This window comes from Cygnus olor, chromosome 2 (genome assembly GCF_009769625.2).
Source record: "Cygnus olor isolate bCygOlo1 chromosome 2, bCygOlo1.pri.v2, whole genome shotgun sequence".
Taxonomy (NCBI): domain Eukaryota; kingdom Metazoa; phylum Chordata; class Aves; order Anseriformes; family Anatidae; genus Cygnus; species Cygnus olor.
The window spans coordinates 53,938,372-53,961,337 of NC_049170.1; the positions used below are offsets into that span (position 1 = coordinate 53,938,372).

Below are 22,966 nucleotides of genomic sequence, written 5' to 3' on the forward strand. Positions count from 1 at the left end.
ACAGCTAACTTTTAGATACTGACATGAGAGGACAGAAAACAAAAAAGAAAATTGTGATGGTGGAAGAAAAACCTCTGAATTGTTTGCAATTTGATGTCCTTCTATTTCAGATTTTATCTCAGAGTAGAAATTCCCAGCTGAAACAGCTGTGAATTTCTTTAACCATTTACCCCCACAGGGGTCTGCAAGAGTCAACAGTTCTGCCATGCTGCGAACATTTTTGCCTTTTATTTCCCTTTACTTCCCCGTGAATGACACTGCGCTGTAGTAACCTTCAGTTTGGCAAAGACAGAGCCGACCTAGAAGCCTGCTCGTGCTGCTCCACGCACACGCAGAGAAAGCATCTCGAGCAGCACAGGCGGCCCCGCTCTGCTCCCCCTGCCACAAGCAGCCCCCGGCAGCACCTCACGTGCCACCTGCAGGGCTGCTGGCACCAACAAGAAGCAAAACGAGGGCTGAGACAAATGGGTTACATCTCCCCTCCCCAACCTGCATCCCATCAGGTCACCAGGGAATTCACCTCAGGGACTCCACTCCTCCAGGCGGACGGTGCGGGCTGGCACTCCCCTCACCCTTGCCTTTTCCTTCACCCTCACCTCGTTGGGCCCACCACCCCAGGGGCCCACCACCTCATGGGCCCACCGCAGGCAGCGGTGCCTCAGGCAGGTCGTGCAGCACGTCGCCATCGCTGTCTGTGGTGGGGATTTGCTGGCATCGTGCTGACAGTTCGGCTAAGCTACCCCACGGGCTGGACTCCAACAGGATTTAAGCTTTTCCATTCTGTTGAGAAATACTACCAGCCTCAGCCTGTGGCTCAGCCCTATCGCAGCTCAGTGCCTGGGAAAAGCTCCTCACAGCCCTCTGCTTGCCACAGACATTCAGGGTGCCCTCCTGACGTATTTATTGGGCTGGCAAAACCAGAAATGGTCGGCACATCCAGCGCCGGCCCCTCTTCTTGTTATTATTACTATCACTCTTTTCCCAAATGGCACCGAGGAAGTGGTGGCACTGACATTCCCTTGCTGAGAGCCCCAGTCAGACTCACTGCGAGGTCTGAATCACCCCACGCAAGCCTCCACTGGAGGCCTGGAAAGGCAACCAAAGCTGCTCAGGCTGATCCTGAGATGCAGGACACTGCGCTAGTGGAAGCCTCCAGACTAGAAATCCAATTTCACGATCAAAAGCCAATCACAAGGAGCTTTACTACATTTGGGATTTATGACGGAAGCGCCTCAAATTTCTATTTTAAATCATCCCTCCCAGCAGGCTAGCTTTCCTTTTGCACCGCCTTCCTCTCCACCTACGGCATTTCAAGGCCTTCGCTTTTACTATAATCCGGAGAAAAAAAGGGGTTGCTAATACCTTTATTTGTTCTGCGGACTAGAGAACATCTGGATCCCAAAATGACAACGAAAGCAGAGAAATTAAAAATATATGTACCTGCACTAAGAAACCAAGGATTTACTTTTCCTAAGAACACTCAAAATGCAACAAAGGAAAACTAGGGAATATCAGTCTTCCACAGAATAAGTGATTCAATTTTCACTCACGGAAAAAGGACTATATTTAGAAGGCATAACAGATTACTTTTTCTGCTGGTAAATTCAGTGGAATTAAGAGAACCAGATGGCCAAATATCTATGGAGTATTCAGATCTATTACACTGAAACATTAGAGAGGAAGAAATCCTACACGTCTTGAGAGTAGCCTGTGCAGACCACATAATAACGAATGAGATCATTATGCGCTGCCTTGAAGCGAATGGTCTTTTGACTTTCAACAGTTTATGTGTGCCTTGGAATTTCAAGAAATTAACATTTTTTTCTATTTAAAAAAAAATCCTGAAGCACCATTCCTTCTGATTTAGCACAAAGATTATACGATGAAAAACCTCTACTGCCAGTAAATAATCATTTGGCAACCTCAGTGATCACAGGATTTGAAAATACTGGTGTTACAAAACACTGGTTTACTATTTAAGGGCGAGTGAAAAATGAAAAGCACAGCTCAGAATCCCAGCCTGAAAAAAATCAACACGCCCACCACAGCATCACTGCTGCACACAGTGAAAAACATCCCCACAAAGGGGAAACAATATCACCAGTTTAACACTCCAGCAAAGAAAAATTCCTGGACGAATTGTGTCAGCAACTCCACAGGATCCTCTCACGATGGAAGAAGTTTCACTGCGAGCTGATGGCATCAAGGAGCACACCTACAGCTTTTGCTCAGTTTTAAACCCATGCCAAGTCCTCACCCTGCAGAACAGAGAAAGGATGAGGCAGTGCTGAGTGCCCAGGGAGGGGACTGGGGAGATGCAGCCTCGGCTCCCTGCCAGGTTGGGCCAGCACATGAGCATACCTTTGGGCTTGATTCTGCCACCTGAGTGATGGAGACACCACCACGTCCCCATCAGACGGAAGCACTGGGGGTCAGGCCCAGGAAAGGCCGAGATGCTCAGCAGGGTGCTGATGTGCTGCACACAGACTTCCTAGGCAGCCCTTGGAAAGCAAATCCTGCATTGCTGTACTCTGCTCTTTGAGAAACAGACAACTAGAACTGGAGGTGGAAGATGAAGGAAGCGGCTAACTTTGAATTTAACATAGACAATGAAATTCTGGCAAAAACTACACTTGAAAAATCACTGTTTTAGGCACACTTCAAAAATAATAATAGCAGCTCTGTTTTAATTTTACGGCTGTAGTTACCTTAACATTTGCAGTATCGCCATGTTTCTGAAATACAATCAATGATCATTAGAAAGGAGAATAGTTTTAAGATGAAATCTGATGTTACATTTTCTCAGGCTGCAAACAAACGTGATGAGCACTGACACGAAAAGCATTTGAGCTGTGCAAACAGTGTTTTGTTCTATAAACACTAATAGGAAAGCACCTACCAATGCAGCCTTGACTCAGTCTAGCTGATTAAAAACTATTTTAAGCAATGTCCCTATACATTGTGTTAAAAATAATTTAATGTTCTGTTTTATAACAGGGAACTGAAAAACAAGATGACAACTGAAGAAACATAATGTGAAACACAGGCTCTGGTTTTAAAGGATGTTCATGGTGTAGAGGATCATGAAATGATTTTCTAATGGTATTTTCCTTTTTTCTCCCCACAAACTTTAATATGAGCATGTTCTCTAACCACGCATCCCTAGAAAGTATTTACTGGGAGGATTTCCCTCCTGCTTACCCACAAACTGTTCAACCCCCACAAAACTGAAAAAATTGCACATGTCAGCCCAACTAATTAATTCAAGCTCACAAATAGCTACCCAATCATTGAAATAACTGTACCTACACAGTATTTTCCCACACCATTTTACTGATTTATTTTATGTTTAGATAGCCTAATACATCAATCAGTGTGAAAAGGACCCAAAGGGTAAATTAATTAGATGGTTTATGCCTTGTTCATGATCTTTTTACTTGCCTCAAGAGTGTAAAGTGACCTTTATGTGTACGAAAATCAAGATGTAGGACTTGTACTTTTTGTACTACTGATGTGAAAACCTTAGCTGTACTCCTAGTTTTGGCTGCAGTTGTTGTAGTCCCAGAAATGACCCTTGGGGCTACAAGGTTCTTGGGTCACAAATAAAACAAAACCAAAAACCATAAATCAACCTCCTTGTGGTTTCCTTAACTAAACTACAGAATCTTGTCCCATGCAGGGGAAACCTCAGCGTTTGTGTACCTGTTATTACACTTCTGCAGTTAATTCAAACATTTTCCTGGTCCACATCAAGCAAGCTGCCAGATGTCAGACACACCAATAGCTCGCTGAGGGTCAGCATAGTGAGCGTCCTGCCCATGAGCCTAAGCATCCACACACAAACCACTCGACACGCACACACAGGTAGGTTAAAAAGGGAGGGCCTTTGGTAAGCATTTGGAGAAAGCTGTGAATTCCCATCTCTGTGACACGGTACACATAGTGCATTATCATATCTATGCTGTATGCCCGACACCCAAGCTGCCTGGAAAATAGCTGCCATCATTACCGTTAGCTCCACATTCCTGTGGTCAGCAACCTCTCATAGCTGAAGCCATGAGCTCCTTCTCAGCAACACGTGACCCAGCACCCAAAAATATGAGCCTGCCAGAGGAAGGATGAGCATCAGTAAAACACCTTTTTTTGGAACCGGTTTTGACTTACTGTTATGCTAAAGCACCACTACCATTGCTAGTCAGACCTGGTGCAAGCCAGAGCATCAGCTTCGGTGCTTTCCTTCTAGGAGGAGGAGAAGCCCTTAACTAGCAGATCAAATATCCAATACACTCAATCCACTTCAAGTAATGCTGTACTAAAAAAGGACACTTAACCAGAAGTCCTAAGTAACAGCTTTGTATCTTGATCCCAGGCACAGCACAAGCACCTGCAGCTCGGGGTGCCTGGAATATGTGCAACCAGCACCTTACAGGGTCGGAGAAGAAAGCCCAGTTGCCACTCTCACCCTCTCCCCCGGCAAATACTCACTTATTCAAGGGAATTTTTTCTGCTAGGAAATGATTAGAGACTAACTACTCATTTCCATTAAATCACTGGGCAATGATTCCAATAGGGGTTCCAATGCAGGAGGTCAGGTTCAGATTTCACCTAAATAAGCATAAATTAGGTTAATATACATAATTCCAGAGACGTTACAGAATTTTAAGAAAGAGGAGATTTGTCCTTTAGTTATGATCGATGAAGGCCAAACGCAAACTTGCAGTTTGGACTGAAAGGCTTTGAACACTGGGGAATGCATCTCACGGGTATAACTCAGGTTAATGACCAGGGAAATTAGGCTGGTCAGTACTAGCTGAGAAAGTGGCCATGTTTTGGACTTCCTTGTATAAAGGATAAATATAACCAGCCAGGTAGAGCAGACAGAGACAGACAGCTGTTAAAAGCTCCATAGATAATCCACTGGCAGTATCACCCACGTAAAGCAGATTCTGATGAAATTTCATAGACAATAGTCCTGGAGCTCTGATACCATAATGCAGTTGAAATCCAAAGAATATGGTGGTGTTTGTTTTTTGTTGTTGTTTTGTTTGTTTTTTAAGTGACACAGGTGATTGTCCCTTTATTTCATAAGAGAAGGCCAGCCACATCTGATAACACACTTCACAAATCACTAACATGGTGGAATTTACTTACTGCTTCTTATTCTCAGAACACATACAGAGAAGGAATTACGAAATATTGTTAATCAGAGCAATACCAACTTGCTAAACAGCGATCTATTTCATTTCCAAATGTTGCTGCTGCTAAAACTTACCGAAAGAATTGTCTCTCCTGATCACTTCTCCAAATAGTCTGTCCAATAGCACAAGGCTGAGGCAGAGAAGCTGACACAAGTTGCATTCTGCAGCACAACATGTTTTTTATCACGACATTTTGAACTCAAAACTGAAAAGAAACAATTCTGAAGCACATTTTAGTGCAGAGCTCACAAGGAAAAGGCTGCAATTCCAGACTTTTATTGACATTCAAGCCTGTAATGCTTCACTCCCACTATTGTTCTGAATGCTGAATAGACACCCTCCTCGCCATGCACACTCGCACACGCGCTCACACGCGCTGTGTGTTACATCATGTACTTCACTGCTAATAGTAAACCCGGCAGAAAGGAATTTTATTTTTACACTTTCACACCACCCACTCCTAATTAATGTCAATCAGTGTCTCCTGCATAGTACACACTGCAAATATGCATGGCCTTATCTGTGCTGGGTTGGTTTTTTTTTGGCAAAAATTTCCACTGTTGCTAAAAACTGACTGGGCTCCACAAATGGTGATGGATCCGCACAAGACCAGCCTGGAGACACACCACCCTCCCGAGGAGCCATTAAAATGGTCTGACTTTGGGGGAATGCTTCTGTTGGTTTGCTCGTGCTTTCCCTACCACCAGCCCGGCCACAAATGGGAAGTCATTCTCTGGTTCAGAAGAGCTGTTGCAGGCTTCGCAAAGTGCAAGAAGAGGGAGCAGGGAGTTGTCAGTACATCCTGACAGCTGCCGGGAACAGGCACAGCGGTAGGAGGGACAGCAAGGGAATCTTGCTGTTGACTTCAGCGGAGCCGGCATTTCAGTCCATGCTGTTTAGACCGGAGCCAGGCAATTAAAAACACCGTCAGCTACCGGGTATGCGTCTATACCTACACTGCCAAGCCGTCCCAATAACCACCACAGCAGTAGAAGTCAGGGTGGGAAAATTTTGCCCCGAAAACCCAAAGCAGGCAAACTTGCTTTCCCAGCACACACGCGCACACACCACTCACTTCTTTTTATAGACTGCTTTTCCCTCTGATGCAAAAGTAAATCCAGCTCAGATGATTTCCCTGCCTTAACTTTTGTACAAGAGGAAGACAGAAAGCTAAAAAAGAAAATTAGACACTTCATGAAATCCGTGATTAAGACACAGAAACTAACAAGACAGATGGGCTGAAACATTCAGGGAGCTTCAGTTCATCAGCCCATGTTTTTCAAAAATCTCCAGTAAGCTATTGTCTTCCACATTTAGAGTTTTAAAATCCCATTTTTCCTTCCAATAATTTAGCACCATTTCTAAACTTGGAGTCCCCTTGTCAGGTATTCCAAAATATTTACTCAAAGGGCACACTGTCCTAGAACCCAGCTACGTTTTTTCCCTCCCCTTTCCTTTGTCTCGTTGTCAGGTGCAGCTACACACATTCGCTGGAGTGCCCTGGCACGCAGCCTTCAGATCTCGTCTGGCTGAATGCATTCACCCTACGACGTTTGCTAACCAGCGGGGACAGGCGAGCACGCTATTATAGCCACACGCGCTGGCCGGTCCTCCCCAGTACATCCCGCAAGGCAAGACCTCAAATTTCACAGGTAATGCTTCATCTCGGGCTACCCTTCCTCACCTCCTGTCCCTCCCTGCATCACAGACACCAGCAGAAGGCTGTCAGCAGGAGGTAAGGGCCAGCACCCGCTACAGGCAGTGCATCCCAAATGCTGGGGAGCGCTGTCTGCCCCAGGGGAAGTCCTCCTTCCAGCTACGTGCTGGCCCGCAGCCACCCGAGGGATTCGGGAGAATGCAGGACAACAGCACGACCTGGCCAGCAGGAGGGTGGAGGTGAGGATGCAGAGCAGGGCAGCAGGGGGATGCAGCTTGCGCATCACCGAGCTGCACCTCGCTCTGCTGCACTGCCACTTTGCTCCCTTGCTGATGTTCCGGGGAGGAACCACTGCCAACATCGGTTGTGTGAGTGAGACCAGTTACACAGAAATGTTATCTCCTCCGGGTAAGGAGGAGCACTCAATACCACGCTCACTGAGAACAAGGGCTGACAAGGGTGGTCCGGCTCCCTCCTCAAGCTCCTTGCTCAGAACTAGCACCCAGGCAGGTCCACAAGGCATTCCTTCCCCCATCGGGAATGCGTTCCTCTTTTCTGCAGGGTGCACAAAGCAGCCGCTCACCCAGGATGAAAAGAAAGAGACAGGGCGGGAGGGGGGGAGGAGAAAAAGAAATAAAAACCTGTGACTCCGCACTTGGCAAAAGCCAGCGATCAGCAACAACTGCCGAACGCTGAGTCACTTCTTTCCCTTCCACCTGGCGAGTGGCTGCCCAGATCCATTCAGCAGAAAGCCTCTTTTCATTGAAACTGGCATAAATCTGGAGTAATTCCCTCCGCTCCAGTGGAACTGCTAAGGATTTACGGCAGCGTGACACAACAGGCAGAATCCAGGCCACGAAGAGCTGCAAGCCCAGGTTTTCCTGCAAGGGAGCGTGCCGCTGTGCTCTCGCGGGCCCCGATGTTAGCTGTGCATCGGCGCTGACGCCGTCGCTGCTTCTATTTTTCATGATGCTGTAATCTCCAGCAGATGCTCTGCGAGCAGAACCCTTGGAAGAAATCTCCCTCCTTCACGCGCTTCGGGAGAATTTTGACAATCTCTGAGCAGAAGAGCGTTTAATAGCTTGAATTAATTATTTTTTCAGATCTAATTTTTTTTTTCTTCAGATTTCATTTAATGCTCTAATTTGGTTTTGCCAAGATTTATAATTATTATTTTTTAACGTCTCACTGGACTGTGTGAAACAAGAGTTCAGAAGACGGCAGAAATATCTTCCGTGCAGATGATGTGTGAATAAGCAAGGGAGAAGATCAAGATTTAGGGAATACCAATCAGCTTTGCCAGACAATTATCTACTGTATTTATGTTCTCAGCTTAAGCAAAAGCATTGTGAGAGGATTTATGCATGCATTAGAAGGCTTCTATAAGCGAGGAAAAAGCCTGAAAAAGCTCCATATATTCCCCCCTCCGAGTGCACTGTGCAGTGGCAGGCAGAATAACAAATGACGCTTGAACACAAAAAGCAACCTTTGAGACAGAACTCTTCCAACAGATAAGAGTTTCCTCTTTACTATAAATACTACACCTATGTGAAAAATGCATTCGCCTATATACCGAGGGACTGGCAGGGTTTTTCTAAACAAACGCAATGAGTCTTGTCTGTCCTGGTTAAGTACATTTTACAACATTTAAGAATAGGATGTAACTGCCTAGAAACAGCAGCGTTCATGCAGTCCTTTCAACAAGGGGAACACAGTGTGCTCTACAAATATTAATTTAGACTGAACAACCAAGGAGGTATGCAAATACTACTCCCAGCTTCAACCGGAGAAGACTGAGCACAGCGGAGCTGCGAGGGGGATTTTCAGTAGCATTTAAGGGAGCCAGCTCAAAGCCAGGGACACTTGCGTGTCTGCAAGTGCTTTTGATGGCCCTGTCCTCACCGACTTCCTAGCTGTGCCGTAAATCAGAGCCCGAAACTGAAGCCCTGCTCCTTCTCCTCAGGGGACCCTGACGAGCAAACATTTTCTCTGCCCTGACTGGTTCCACTGCCAAAATCAACAAGGCAGTGTGCGGACACGGGTGCACCCTGCGGCACCTTCCAGGTCCGAGAGGCCCGGCTGGGACATACCGGCTCCTTCCCCATCCCCCTGCTGGAGCTCCCTCCCCGCAGACACCAAACTTTAGGGTTTTGTCCAGAATCACGGTTGTGTGTGGAACCAAGCAGGGCCAGCACCTCGACTCACAACCTGGAAAGCTGAAGGCTCCCTGGTTTCGGCATTGTCTAAGATAAACCACTGCAGACATTTAGCTGGGCAAGAGGAACTGCAAACATCCCCCGCTGGGTATTGCCACCTCCACCATTGTCCAAAAAGCAATTCTGGCCACTGATAGGGTAAAAGCAGAGCAAAGCAGGAGCTTCAGCAACTGTCAGCAGCTTCGTATTTTCTGGGAGGGGCAACGCTGAAGAACCCTTGGGACACAACTGACGAGGACAAGGCCAGAACATGAAGAAGTCTGACAGTCCTCACGGTGTATTTTGCTTTTTTAAGTTCCATCTCTTATTTAAAGGGAGGAGAGAAACATTTGTGAAGTAAAAGAAGCAGACAAGGAAAGAAGAGCTGAAACAGGAAGATCTAAGTGACCTGAAAAGAGGCATCTCCTGGACCATTTTTTTCTACCACTCAACAGAGTATCATGAGACGAAAAGTGAAAGGCAGAGAAATGGGTATCTCGGGGAGGTACAGCCCTGCAGCTGCTTCCACGTGAAGACAACACCTTTGACCAGCAGCTCGAAGAAGGCGATCCCCTTAGCAACCATACACTAAAGACACTTAAGACTGTCCAACTACCTGCTTCCAAAGCCTTGGTTTTAGGTGATTATAACTCTTTTACAAGTATTTTAGTTAGAATCTTCCATTCAAGCGTCTGCCTCAGACTGATTTTTTTTGGGGAAAGTTTCAGCAAAAGAAGGTTGAGATCTTCTGCAGAAAGACAGTAGACATATATCAGTAGCTTCGACTGTATTAAATTTACTTCTGCTGCTGTTGTTCTTACTGATTTATTGAGATATAAAAATGGCTTCAGGCTCTGGAGCAAGCTTGAAAATTTGGCAAAAAGGTTATGCTGATCAGAGATGTGTTTTTAGCTATTCCTCTGAAAAAATCACCTACATATGGTCAATTTAAAATCCCTGGGAAAACAAAAAAAAAAATCATCATCTGGCCTTCAGACTTTTCACCAGTGTAAACTTCATGCCTCAGGCCTCAGCACAGCTCCATACGGGCCATGGCATCTATGAAAGGGTCTGTCCTCACGGGATTTGCTGCAGAACAAAAGACTGAGTTCTGAACAGCTTTGGGACTTTTTAAATCAAGAAGCCATAGTTAGCAAATAAAGATGCAGTTATCTCAATATACCGTTCCTTACCTGAATACGAACAGGAACAAGGAAGAGACACAGAAACACAGAGAAAGGTTTGGACTTTCTGTTTGATTTTGTTCGAAGAAAGTAAATCCATACTAGCTGCAAAGCACGGGCAGTTAAAATATCCCAAGCACAGAACTTAGCAGGACAAATATTTTCTGGTAACACAGCATGACTGTATCTAAGATTCATGGTCTGCTGTTCTCTGAAGTATTCTTTCTCCCTTTTCAGGGTCAACACGCAGAGAGAGTGACACCGGAATCCCAAACTGCCCTCCCTGTACTGCAGGGCACCTCTTCAAGGCACCCCACAAAATGCCATTTCTTAATTGTCAGAAATCTTTGTTAACAAATTTCCCTTTTCATTTTTTGTGAACTGTGCTTTTCTTTTTTTGTTTGTAAACAAAGAAACAAACAAACAAAAAGCCAGAATGTGGAAAAGCTCTGCCAGAACTCAATTAATAAATAATGAGCATCGAGTGGTTTTGATCATTTCCTTCTGTCTGAGCCTCAGAAACTGACAGTAAAACAGTGTATGACCCTTTACAGAACAATTTTACTATCACATTACATCCTCATTGGAAATTAAGCAACACAAATTCGACATTTTGAATGGGAATGGCTCATCCAGTCTGGTGCAATGTTACCCGCTGGGAAGTACAGAGAGAAATACTCTGCAAGTTTGCACAGCAGGATTTGCAAACCATCTAGCTAGTCACACGGAGAACAGGCGAAATACAGCAAACCCTAGCACAACCTGCGCTGAACTTTTCCCCCACACTCTGCACTATAAAAATGTAACGCTTTTCAACTCACAAGGCCATAGGACTTTGCTGGGCTTTTTGCATCATGTGAATGAGGTCATAACTTGAGCTGGAGCTCAAGCAGCTTCCCAGGATGTGTGAATCCAGAAGGATGGGTATGGAAGGGCAGGAAGGGAGAAAAGTAAAGACATCCTGTCCTGCTGCTCTAACTGGAAGCATAGCAGTGGGAGAAGTTACTTTCAGATTGAAAATAAGTAATTGGAAAAAATGTAACTATGTCCTGAGACAGGAGAGAAGGTCAGACATACTGGGAAAGTGTGGCTACCTAGGGAAAAAAAAAAAAAAGGATGAGTAGAGAACACAGAGCTACAGAGAGAGCCTAAGAGAATAAAAGAAACACACATAAAGACAAGCTACGCAAGCAGCTTCCGTCATTTTCTTAAAAAATACACGCCGTGAGGGCAGATTCTCATTCCATCTTTACTGGCGTAACTTTGCTTGATGGGAGGATGTCAATTTACACCAGCCATACACCTGCCCCTTTCATTTAGAAGATACAGTATGCAAAACCAGTCTTAATAATAGCTTTTTATGCCCTGCCGTCCCTGAGCACACCACCTGTTTACATTTGGAAACTGCAATGACTGAGGTGCCTGCCATGCATGATAAACTGCCAGAATTCATGAAGTGAGTGGAAAGTCAAGATTCACACAACTTCAGCCCTAGTTTGACTGAAACAAGTCAAAATTTGACAAAAAAAAAAAAGATTAAAGTGATCTCTATCTAAAGTATAAGCACATTCCTTACAAACAGTTTAAATGACTGTATTTTAAAGGGTTCTGTTTGCATGTTATAATCTCTTTAATGAATAAAACCCAATTGCATCTACAAAGAAAAGTACTGTTTGTTGACACATCACTGAAAGGAAGCAAATAATGGCTCACAATACTAAGAAACCTGATGACAAATGTAAGGGAAATTACCCTTTGAATGATTTATGCATGACCTGTAAATTTTAGCAGGCTACAAAGAACACCAACTCAACAGTTCCGTTTTGCACTCATACAGATACATTAAAAAAAAAAAAAAAAAAAAAAACGAAAAAAGGTATGTCTCTCAATGTGCACTTGCTCTTTTTTTGAAACTCCTGTTACCAATGTAACAATCACCTGGTTTGTGAAAGACTGGATTTGACCTCTCAGGAGAATCACACAAACAGGCTTTCTCAAAAAAATCAACGCAGGTGGACAATCAAACAAGCAGAGGGGACAACCTTCCTCCCCTGCCTCTTTAAGATAGTGCTGCCTTTCATGCAGACGGTTAATGCTGCACTCAAATAACAGAGCATGGATTTCTCTTAGTAACTGCAGCTATAATTGTAGCTCCTGCTTAGACTGCTTCCATCCTATTAGCGTTACAATTGTCCAAAGCATCACAGCTCAACTAAATTGCCATAATTTCTGATAAATGTCTGATTTCTTTTATGTAACAGAAAAAAAAAAAAAACACCTTCAAAGTGTTATCTCTTTTCTCTGCTACCTTATCCTTCTTTAACATCAAGAGCATTAAAAAACAATACTGTCTCCGTTTCCTTCAGTGTCTGGCAGCCCTTTCTTAGAGCAAAACACTCTGAGTGGATGCTCTGCCCACTACCACAGATAACACACCTTTCCCTAATCTGAGGCTTTCAAGGATAATGCATAGCAGCCTTATTTTTAATCATTCACCTACCACTATCTCATTCAATCTACTAAGAATTGCTTTATACCATTTTCCCCTGCTGTACATGCTGTATTTTCCCCATGCTGTACATTTGCAGGCAGTTACTATACGTCATCCAAAACAGCTATCAAAATAAATGGCCTGTGTTGTCGTGTTTACTCATACTCAGAGTACATATCTTGGGCAAGGACACATCTTGCCTCTCATGTCATTATGACAAGTAAGGCAAAAGCATGAGGAGTCCTCTTCTCTGCATGGAAATGACATGTTGGGCCAAGCAGTGGCAATAAGAAACCCAAGAAATGTAGGTGCTTTACCAACATTTATTTCCCTATACTGACAAGAGAAAAAACTCCTGTGGAGTCAAAATGTTAGACAAATTCTATCGTTTCGTGCTGCCAGTTACTCCTCCTATGTCTTAGTCTGTTTCACTGCACAGTGTTATTTAGGGAGCACGTTGTGATTTATTTTTAGTAGTTGTTTTTCTTCTTCAACTAAAAGTATTTTGCCTCTTGCACTTCCTTTTCTTCCTTAAAGGAAGGCTGGCCCAATAAAAATTTAATGAGAAAGTCAGCAAGAAGTACAATAGCTCTGATTTATAGGATCAGATGAAGAGATCAAAGATCTGAACACTCCTTCCAGTCTTTCTTCTTGATCATTTACTACTTTGCAGATTTTCCATACACCCTCACCATACGACACCAATAGGCGAACTTAGCTTGCTCTTTACCCAACAGATTCCTGCTATATTATCATCCCACGTTTCAAATAATTGTGTGTGGTCTTGTGCGTGGCTCTTCCACCACGATGTGGATGTCAAACACAGCAGTGGTAGGGAAGCTGCTGGTTTAGTGATGCAATGCTAAGAAAGTCTCAGAAAAAACATACACTGAGCATGTAATGGGAATTAAGCACAAGTAAACTTCCCCCTCCAAACACTCTGAGGAAGAGATAGGTACCCTCAGTAACTTAAGTCCTTAACAAGAAGTCACTTCTTAGTACTTGCAAAATATTCCTGCGAGTTTTTCAAGCATCATGGGAATGAGTGCATGCCATAACCTGCTAATTGAACAGCCTGTTTCTCTCTCCTCTCATCAAAATCAACTGCCCTTAACTTGAACAGTGTGAGACGGGGGCCCTTCCTACTGCTGCGTTCGTCGGTAGAGCTCTATAAATGTCACACCTTTATTATATTAGTGAAAGCCACATTTTATATATTCACAATAAAAGCATTCTTGTATGCAAGGTTTTTTGGCCCCCCTTGTGACTCTGAATTCCTGAAGGTCAGATAAAACAGTCTACAGAAGGGGAGAGAAGAAAATGTTTTGCGATATTCCTTTAAAGAGCCTCTGCAGTAAAAAGGCACTAAATAGCTGATTTGTTACATGACTTCGGGACAGCCACGAATGCTAAGACCACAGCTAAATGAACCTGGTCATGAAAGGAGCAGCAGCTCATTCAACGCTGCATCTACATCAGTTAACGCGTTTTGTGATTTAAGTCCAAGACTTCATATTGTTCTACTTCCTCCTATTCCTCTGCTCCAGATTCCCTTTGTGACACTTTATCAATGGAAAATCGAGGGAGGGGTTTCCAGCTGGGAGCCCAACAAAAAAACAGGAGGTTCAGTCTGGTTTTCTCACTTGCACTGCAAGAGCCATTTTAGTGCCAGCAATAAAAGAAAAACTACACAAAGAAAAAAAGACATGACCTGAAATTATTTTATCATCATAAATGCTGCACTACTCTTTATTCTCCCGCACGCTTAGTCTCACACGTTGCTACAATAATTTGCCAGCTTAAACAGAGCTCCTTGCAAATTAAGTATTTGTACTAAGGGACGATGTCAGCCAGCATTTCAGGGATACATTAAGTTACCACTGCCATCGGTCAAATCTTCTTTTTGATATGCCCTTGCTATTTTTATGGATTTATAGTTGCAATGTCCCACTTAAAATAAAAACAACAATACCTGATCGTGTTCTCTGCTAGAGTTGGAGAAAGTATACACAAAGAGCAAGGGAAGCTCACTGGTATACTGGGAATTGTGCAAATCGCATTTTGCACACGCATGCTCACCTGGCTACATCTGGGGGTGTCACGACAGCAGCTGGGGCGTAGGCACAACTGCAGCCAGTTGGGTGCTTGCATTAGAGTTGTAACCTTAGGAGGCAGTTTTGAAAATAAGATCATTTGCCCTAAGAGGATTTTCAAGGTAAGTCAACGGATAGATTTGGTCTCATTTAAGACCAGAAAAGACTATTAATCATACACTGGAACATTACGGCAGCACAGACCATTCATCTTGGGAAGCACTTTGTATAGTAACAACAGAGCTCACGTAAATGTACAAGAGCACTGCTCAACACAGACGACAAGTTCCTTGAACTCTGGAGCTATCTACCAGTAGCTATTTTCATACAGAACCAAGAAAGTCCTGGCTACCAGCACCTTCCCAACAAAAGGACAGATGTCTCAAAGGCTTCAGTAGGCAATTATCCATCTGTTGCAGCCTCTGCAAGTGTCCCAAAGACAAGGGAAATCTCACACATAAAGTGCCCAAACAAGGCACCTGATCAGGGCACCATGTCTGTTATGGCTCTGTAGAGAAAAGCATTTTGAGACACAACAGAAATCAAGGCTGCTAGGATTAGAAGGCAGCAGCTATCATCTCAATTGCCTAAGCCTGGCCAAGCTGCAAAGCACAGAAGAGCAAAGCTGAAAGGAAACTACCAGAGTGGATAATCAGGAGCGAAGGCTCTCCACTTAACCACAGAGAATACTTAGACACATCTTGATGAAGCAAAGCTGGCAGTCATCGTGAGCGAACAGCCTGAGAGTTTAGAAAGCACCTGGGAGAGCCTGATAGAGTACCTGAAGAACCAGAAAATATTTTTCAGTCTGTTGGACAATTTTTAACGTTTTCAAAAGGTCATATGGATCCTGGGTACCTAAACCATAACCAAATGGTAAATCTTGAGAACCAATGGCTACTGTTCTCCAAATCTGTACTGCTGACCAGCTGCAAGGAACAAGTGTCTGGGGGAACTTGGGCAGCAGACACCTGCCCTGCAGTTGCAAAAGGGCACGTGCCAAGCACATGCACTGTTTGTGCTGAGATCGGTGAGGAGGTGCCTTCATTCCTAATGACACTATAAAGTTTTTTAAATAGGCTGCTGTAAAGTCAGTACCTGCTCCATCTTCCATCAAGCTTTCTTAACACTGCGTATGTCCTCCCTAAATACATACATTAACTGAATCCATGACCATGGTCTCTAGCTCCAACCATTTACTTCATTGCCTTCCACAAGACATAGAGCAATTTTAATTAAGCAGTTCAATGTGAAGGAATTTAGGGGAGAGGAAATACCTAATCCAAAACTAATCCTGGAGGCAAACTATGTGTGGGGAAAACAAACAAACAAACAAAAAACATATTTAACTTGAAGTCATATGAAGTAACAGAAAGAAGCCTATGTGATCTTAGCAGACACATCCTATACCACAACACAGACAAAGGTGACAGAAGGAAAACCATCCTTGAAAATATTCATTTTCAGCTCCTAATCTGGGTATCGGCACATAGGTAGGTCACATTAACCAAAACCATCAAATAAATCTTTGTATTATTTGGGATCTACCCTGTCTAGAGTCTTGTCTTCCATTGTGGCCAATCTTTGAGAAAGACAACAAAAAATACAAAAAAAAAAAAAAAGAAAAAAAAAAAAGGTAATTACAAGCCAAAAAATGAACTGGGGGGTCGGGGGTTGGGCAATTATTTCCTGTTCCTGCAGGTAAGGTTTAAGTCCTGAAGTACTAGATATGGGAATAATTAATTAGAAACCAACAAGTTAAACAGCCTAAGAGGGTCTTTTTAATTTATTAAATATATTTTGCTTTAATCACATTAATTTTTCAGGGATGTACAATAATCTTTGTGGTTTAAAATGACTTTGTATTCATTTTTAAATGGAGAGTATTTTTATTCATCTAATATATTATCCTTTCAAGAAAATTATCATACTTGACTACAAGTACCTAATGAGGCACTAATTAATACTCTTGTTTCTCCCCATTTAAAACTCCTTTGAGAAATGAGGTCAGAAACCTGGTGGAATGTACAAGACACTTCTCTAGGGGGCCCAAAAGGCATCTGCTTCCTGCCACACTTCTCCAAGGGGCACATCCCCTTTGAAAACTGAAGACTAATACAAAAGTGAACCCCGTTTAGGAGCTGTTCCCTCCCGCTGAGTTGGCACTGATGGTAACCACCTGTAGGCTGGCAGAGCAAGGCACCCCTCTTCTCCCCAGTTTGCAAACGAAGCCAGGTACTCCCCCGCCTTTCGTGTAGCAGCACAAGGTTACCTTTCCCACTCCCGTAAGTCTGCGGCACGCAACCTCCCTTCCTCTCCCCTGGAACATAGCTGGAGGGCTATGGCACTGCAGTGTGCTTGTAAAGCCACTTATTCTCCTGCCCGATTTCTGCCGAGCGCGGTAACACAATGAAAGGCAGCTCCACCTTCCTCCGCTCAGCGGCCCCGACCGAGCTGTGGCTTCCTGCCAGCGGCTCCAGCCTTTGCTGCGCCTTGCGAGGGGCGCGGTAGGCGAATTCGAGTTATAAACACCTCCCCGAGCAGCAGCGGTCACTTAGCTCTTGAAGGATTTCAGCAGGTTTAAAGAGCAAAGACCAAGCGCAAGCATTCCTGAAGTTCTCATGAAATTTGCACACACTCACCCACGAACTTCACTCCTGGGTTTGCTCCACATTGTACACTAATTGCAATTATCTAACAGTGGCTCCATGATGGGAGGAGGGGAGAAGAGGAAGGCTTCCTTTTGGCACAGCTTCTTCAGAGTTCAAAGGACACATATGGCCTGCAAACACAGCGCAGGGGATAATTTAAAATTAAAGGAGGGATGGGAGGAAAATGAGAACACAGCAGGGACAAGCAGTGTTGTTCTGGATCTGCTTGACTGGAATTTTAAATAAAGGAAAAGGAAAAAAGAAAAAAGAAAAAAGAAAAAAGAAAAAAGAAAAAAGAAAAAACACACCCCTATTGTCATTCCACATCCAACCAGAGCCTGAGCCAGAGACCCTGTACAGAACCTGTAAGATGGCACACAATGTCTGCCTCAGGAGGAAGAGGATGAAGAAGAAGGTGTCTGAGTAAGGCAGGGCCAGGTTTGCCTTGCAGTGCCCAGGCAGCCTCGTAAAGGGAGTCACACGAAGTCAGCAGCCCACGAGATGGTGCCTGTGCACATGCCGAATCCCGACTGACACCTGCTTGCGGCCCTGCTCATAGTTAGGAGAGACACCAAAGCCTACTTGTCCACTGAAGGGCACATCAAGCACTAAATAAACAAATATATAAACAAAACAAACAAAAACAAACAAAAATCATCCACAACAATCCTCGGCCGTAATTTCTACATAATTATTGCACAACAACCGCCCATAATGAGAGAATGAATTTATAACCACACGCAAGCTATATTTACCAGTGGACTGGTTACAAAGCAAAACAGCAGGAAACCACAATGTGTGTCTTCATACGAGCTCCTCCGTGGCGGAGCAGAGCGGAGCGGGGCTCCCCGAGCAGCGGGGAAGGCTGTGCAGGTGAAATGTGGGCACCGTGGCCAGAGAGGGGCACAGCCCTGTGGGGTGGGAGCCCAAAGCCAAGAGGGCACAAAGGTGCTACCTAACATTTGGGGCATATAGAGGTGGGGCTAGAAAGACTTGTTTGGCTTCAGGGTTTAATAGCTGGGCTGCCCGGACATAAAATGAAGGGAGTCTCACCTCAGAACTCACCCAGCTTCTGGAAATATCAATTGCCTAGAGGGCATGAAAAAATAAAGCATGTAATAAAAACATAAAACCAAAAGACCTACCCCACACTTGGAGGTGTAGCCTCCCAGGATGGTCAGGATCTAGGAGGTGAACTGTTCCTGCCCCTGGAAATGAACAGTCATCCCCAGAGAGCACCGCACTCTCCTGTCAGTGGTGTAACAGGCACCCCAAAATGGATGCACTTCACCCCTGACAGGGACGCCAGGACAGTGCCTCATGAGGAGGCCCAAGGACAGCGGCTGAGCCCCTGCTGACAGCTTTCTGTCACTGGGGAGGGTTGACTGGGGTCTACCCATTCACTAAACTCAAGGGATCTTCACACCTTCAAAAATGGTGCTTTTCAGGTAAATTTGGCTCCAACTGCCTCACAGCTTTGGAAATTACCAACAGTGCAGCCGGGGCTGACAGACACAAGGAAGGATAAGCAGCTTTCTGAGGAGAGCCCGGCTTCCTCGGGCAGACACTACACACCGATGAGCTGGATCCGGGAACAGATCCTGCTGATTTTTTTTTTCTTTTTCTTGAGGGATTATTTTTAACTTGGATCATTTCCCAGGCCTGGCTCGGAGCACGACTACACAACGCTTATGTCAGCACAAGGAAGCGATCTAACGAGCACCCAAGGGGGCGGGAGGGGGGCAGGACGGCTGCTTTTGCCATCCTGGCCACCTTAATGAGCTTGTAAAACAAGGGCCTATGGACAGTGGGTTAAAAAGTCACAGAGCCGCAGTTAACCAAGGAAGGCAGATGACAAAAACACAACAGCGCACGCACCGGTTACCGACACTGTCGAAATGCAGGGAAATCAGGGGACATTCCCTCCAGGAAAAGAAACCCCACATTCAGCCCCAGCGCACCAGAGCTCCTGACACTCGGGCAGGGAAAATCCTGCTCCTCGCTAGCTCCTAAGCAGGATACGCAGCAAAAATGCACCTCGTAAAACACTGGTATCTCAGACAACCATTCTCTCATCTTTTTGGCTAGGCGTGCTCTCCCTGCCTTGCTCAGTCCTTGGACAGACACCAGACAGCCCATCCCCACCTCAGTGTGGAAGTATAAAAGCAAGAGAGGAAGGCGAATGGGGAAAACATCTCAACCTTCCCAATGGACAACGGGTACAAACCCACCACATCGAACGGTGAAACCTGAAATGCATGCTACAAGGGAGAAAAAAACCCATCCGTGCTGATTACTGCTTCTTGCATTTATGCTGACCTATGTTCTCTGATGGCAATGAGTGAACCTGTCACAAAAAGAAAAGATGTGTTGGGCTTGTTATTGATCCTTGTAATTCCTGCCTAAGTACAACCATACCATCTTGAAATAAAGCCCGAAAGGGCACTGTTATTCCGGAATTGAGTTGGAAGATGAGTCAAGAGCAGCTCCACATACTTAGATCTCTTCTAGAGGCTGCTGACAATTTTTCCTGGCTTTACAGTCACATTTTCTGATCCTTAATGTATTTTCTTTCCCTTATTGCTGAGAGAAAGAGCCACACAAATAAAGAGAAATCTGACTATCCCAGGAAATTATGTAACTGACTACACAGAGTGCTGTCAAATATGCACAAAGTAAACTAACTGAAGTAATATGATTTTTCCCTCCAATATCCTTCATTTATAATCATTGTAGGTGTTACATGTAGCAACAGTAAGTGGAACAATTTCATAGAGCACTTTTCATATTGAGACAGCTATTCTACATCCCTCTGTGCAGATGACAATTTCCAAAGCTCACTTTGTGGGATGGCACCAGAGTAAGGCACCTTGAAGTAAGCCCAGAGAGGTAACTGTTCCCTAGAACCAGAGCTAAAACCTAGACCAGTGAGCGGCCACATCTATAGCCAGAATAACTCTTTCTCACCAGTAAAGATTTGGCAATGCTTGTATCCGGCAGGCAGAGGAAGGTGCCTCCAAAAACACAACTCCACCTCACAACTGCTGCCAACAGCACCAAACACACACACAGAGGGCTGACTCCTGTTGCGAACAAAATGTTGTTTGGGGTCAGCACACATGCAGAAGAGTTGCTTGACACTGCGAAGGATAAGCTCCTATTTGCAAAGTATTAGAAAAACGCTACATAAGAGGCTTTTATTGCTATTATGTGGATGAACGGAGGGGCCTTGGTTGACAGCACTGCTACACTCCCATTGTTCACTGGAGAAGAAAAAACACACAGCTTAAAATAAATAAATAAATAAAAATTAACACACCATCCAGCCCAAACCACATCCAAACCAAACAATAAAAGACAAAAAGTAAATGCATCCTGGGCACCCATTGTATTTTATGTTCCTTTTCGTCATCAGTTACAGTTCCTGTGATGTTAACGTGTAAAATGACAACTAAGCACAGATTACACAGCCAACCAGAGATGGAGAAGAAGGTCGCATATGCCATCAGATGTGACATGTCACAAACACTCAGAAGATAACATAACTCAATAGATTAAATATCATTTATCCCCAGTCATCATACTATTGCATCCAAAAGAAAATACATATTTCAAGCACGGCTAGAACAATAGCACCAAACAAAACGCATGATACTAACTCAAGTGTCATGACAAATTGTTCATCACAGCTGGAAAACAGAGAAACATAGCCCTAAAAAGCATTATGACAACACTGGCCTAACAATTTTAGTGTTCAAATTTGCATTCTAGCATATTCATAAATCATGTTACTTCTGAAGGTAGGAAAAAAAATGGGAAAAGACGTTAATGAATTAAAAGTAAATCATAAGGAAAATTAAAAAAAATCAGAAGAAATTTGAGCTTAGAAATATGAAAAAGATTCTTTGTGTGTGCATGTGTGTGAAATTTAATACAATTCCTACTTCAGATCTCTTGGATTACATCTGTTTGTGCTGTTAAGATCTCCATTTCAGAACTTTTGTGTTTTTTTCACTCATGGTTTCAGAAGGACTGCTATCTCTTTAACAGTGAAGTTCTTCTCTCCCACTCACATAGTATATTCCCACTGTCTCCAGCCAGCTTAAGGTAACTGCAAATAGAATGGAAAATCTGAGGTAGATTATTGGAAAAGATGGAAAATAAAAGCATGTGCTACTAGGCCATTCATAATGAATAGCAAGTGAGTATTTTTTGAATTAGCAATCAGGAAAAACAAAAGCACTAATATTTTACAAACGTATTTGATGTAAAATACTAGGTATTATTCAGGCCTTTGTTATTGAATTCTGACTTCTTTTCACTCCATCAGCACTCTCAAGAGCTTATAAATGTAAAGCAGAGCCTTTATAATTTGCAATAATGTTTAGGATACCTACTCTAAATTAATGGATGAAATCAATAAATTTATTAATCAACAAAAATGCACAGAAAAGAAAAATGACAAAACACTTTCTGTTCTATTACTCTGGCAATCCTATTTGGTGTTTCAAATATTCATACAAATATCTCTTATGCATTAGGAAATGTGACATATTAGCATTCCCATTTTTTAAAAAAAGTCATGGGTCCCAGTTCAGGAACATGTTTCCTTTGAGAAATACAAGGAGGCATTTGAATACTTACTTGTATTTGATTTTACATAGTTAAATGCAACCCCACCTAGGATCCAGAATACTGCATGATTACTCCCCAGCACTCTGTGCTGAGAGCTGACCCCATGGTAAGTCACACAGCACCATGCAGCCAGGGCAGGCACATCCATAACGGATCAAAACCACCAACTAAAGAATTATCCTCGGGATGGTCTAAAGCTAGGCTCTAAGTTTTGGGCCTGTCTTGCCAAGTCACTCCTCTTTCATCACCACATGCAACTCTGCACATGTTCTGTATGCAGATCCCCTGGCTCAGCCACTCACTTGTTCCAGTTGCCCACCCAGTAGCTCTGTGCAGGTAGTAACTATAATTCTTGGAGAGAGAGACAGCAGCAGCACACTGGAAACTGTAAAACCTGTGGGTGAAATTCCAGGTACAGGTGGAGTTCTTCACATGATGCCTGTGAGCCTCAGAGAAACTGAAGCGTACAGAGCTCCAAAAATAGGGTTCCTTGTCACGTCAGCAGGGCACACAACGGGTTAAGAAACCACCGCTCTTTATATTATCTATTAATCTCATCCCTCCCTTATTTAGCAACTTCCTTCTTAAATCCTGGCTTCTCTTCTCCATTTCCCTCACAATTTTGGGTCCTTTTCCTCACAAGATGATCATCTGCTAGAAGTTCCCTCTGCATCCCGTGCCCACATTCCAGGCTTTGTCCTGCTTCTCTACAACACTTGATTTCTGGCTGGGCTCCACGCTCATTTCAAATTTGTGGCTCTCCTGCTCTTCCAAGCTTGAGAAGAAGGTTTTTACTCAGCTGCCCGCGACTTCCAGGATGAGGAGCAGAGCCTAGAAACTGGGAAGAACAGCTCGTGAGCAC

The 22,966-nt window shown here is 44.0% G+C and overlaps 1 protein-coding gene across 26 annotated transcripts in view; it reads right to left on the reverse strand.

Moving 5' to 3' along the window:
• The window catches only part of ATXN1 (ataxin 1), a 214,620-nt gene that overhangs the window by 122,207 nt on the left and 69,447 nt on the right, over positions 1–22,966 (reverse strand). For 7 of the 26 annotated variants that reach the window (XM_040546412.1, XM_040546414.1, XM_040546402.1 and 4 more), the window contains one exon: positions 17,461–17,600. The exons of 14 other annotated variants lie outside the window; for them this stretch is intronic. The gene's annotated coding sequence lies outside the window, so the exon portion shown is untranslated. Of the gene's footprint in view, positions 1–17,460; positions 17,601–17,777; positions 18,201–21,413; positions 21,581–22,966 lie in introns of those variants that run through there. 5 more of the 26 variants (XM_040546411.1, XM_040546405.1, XM_040546422.1 and 2 more) reach the window with 2 other exon arrangements.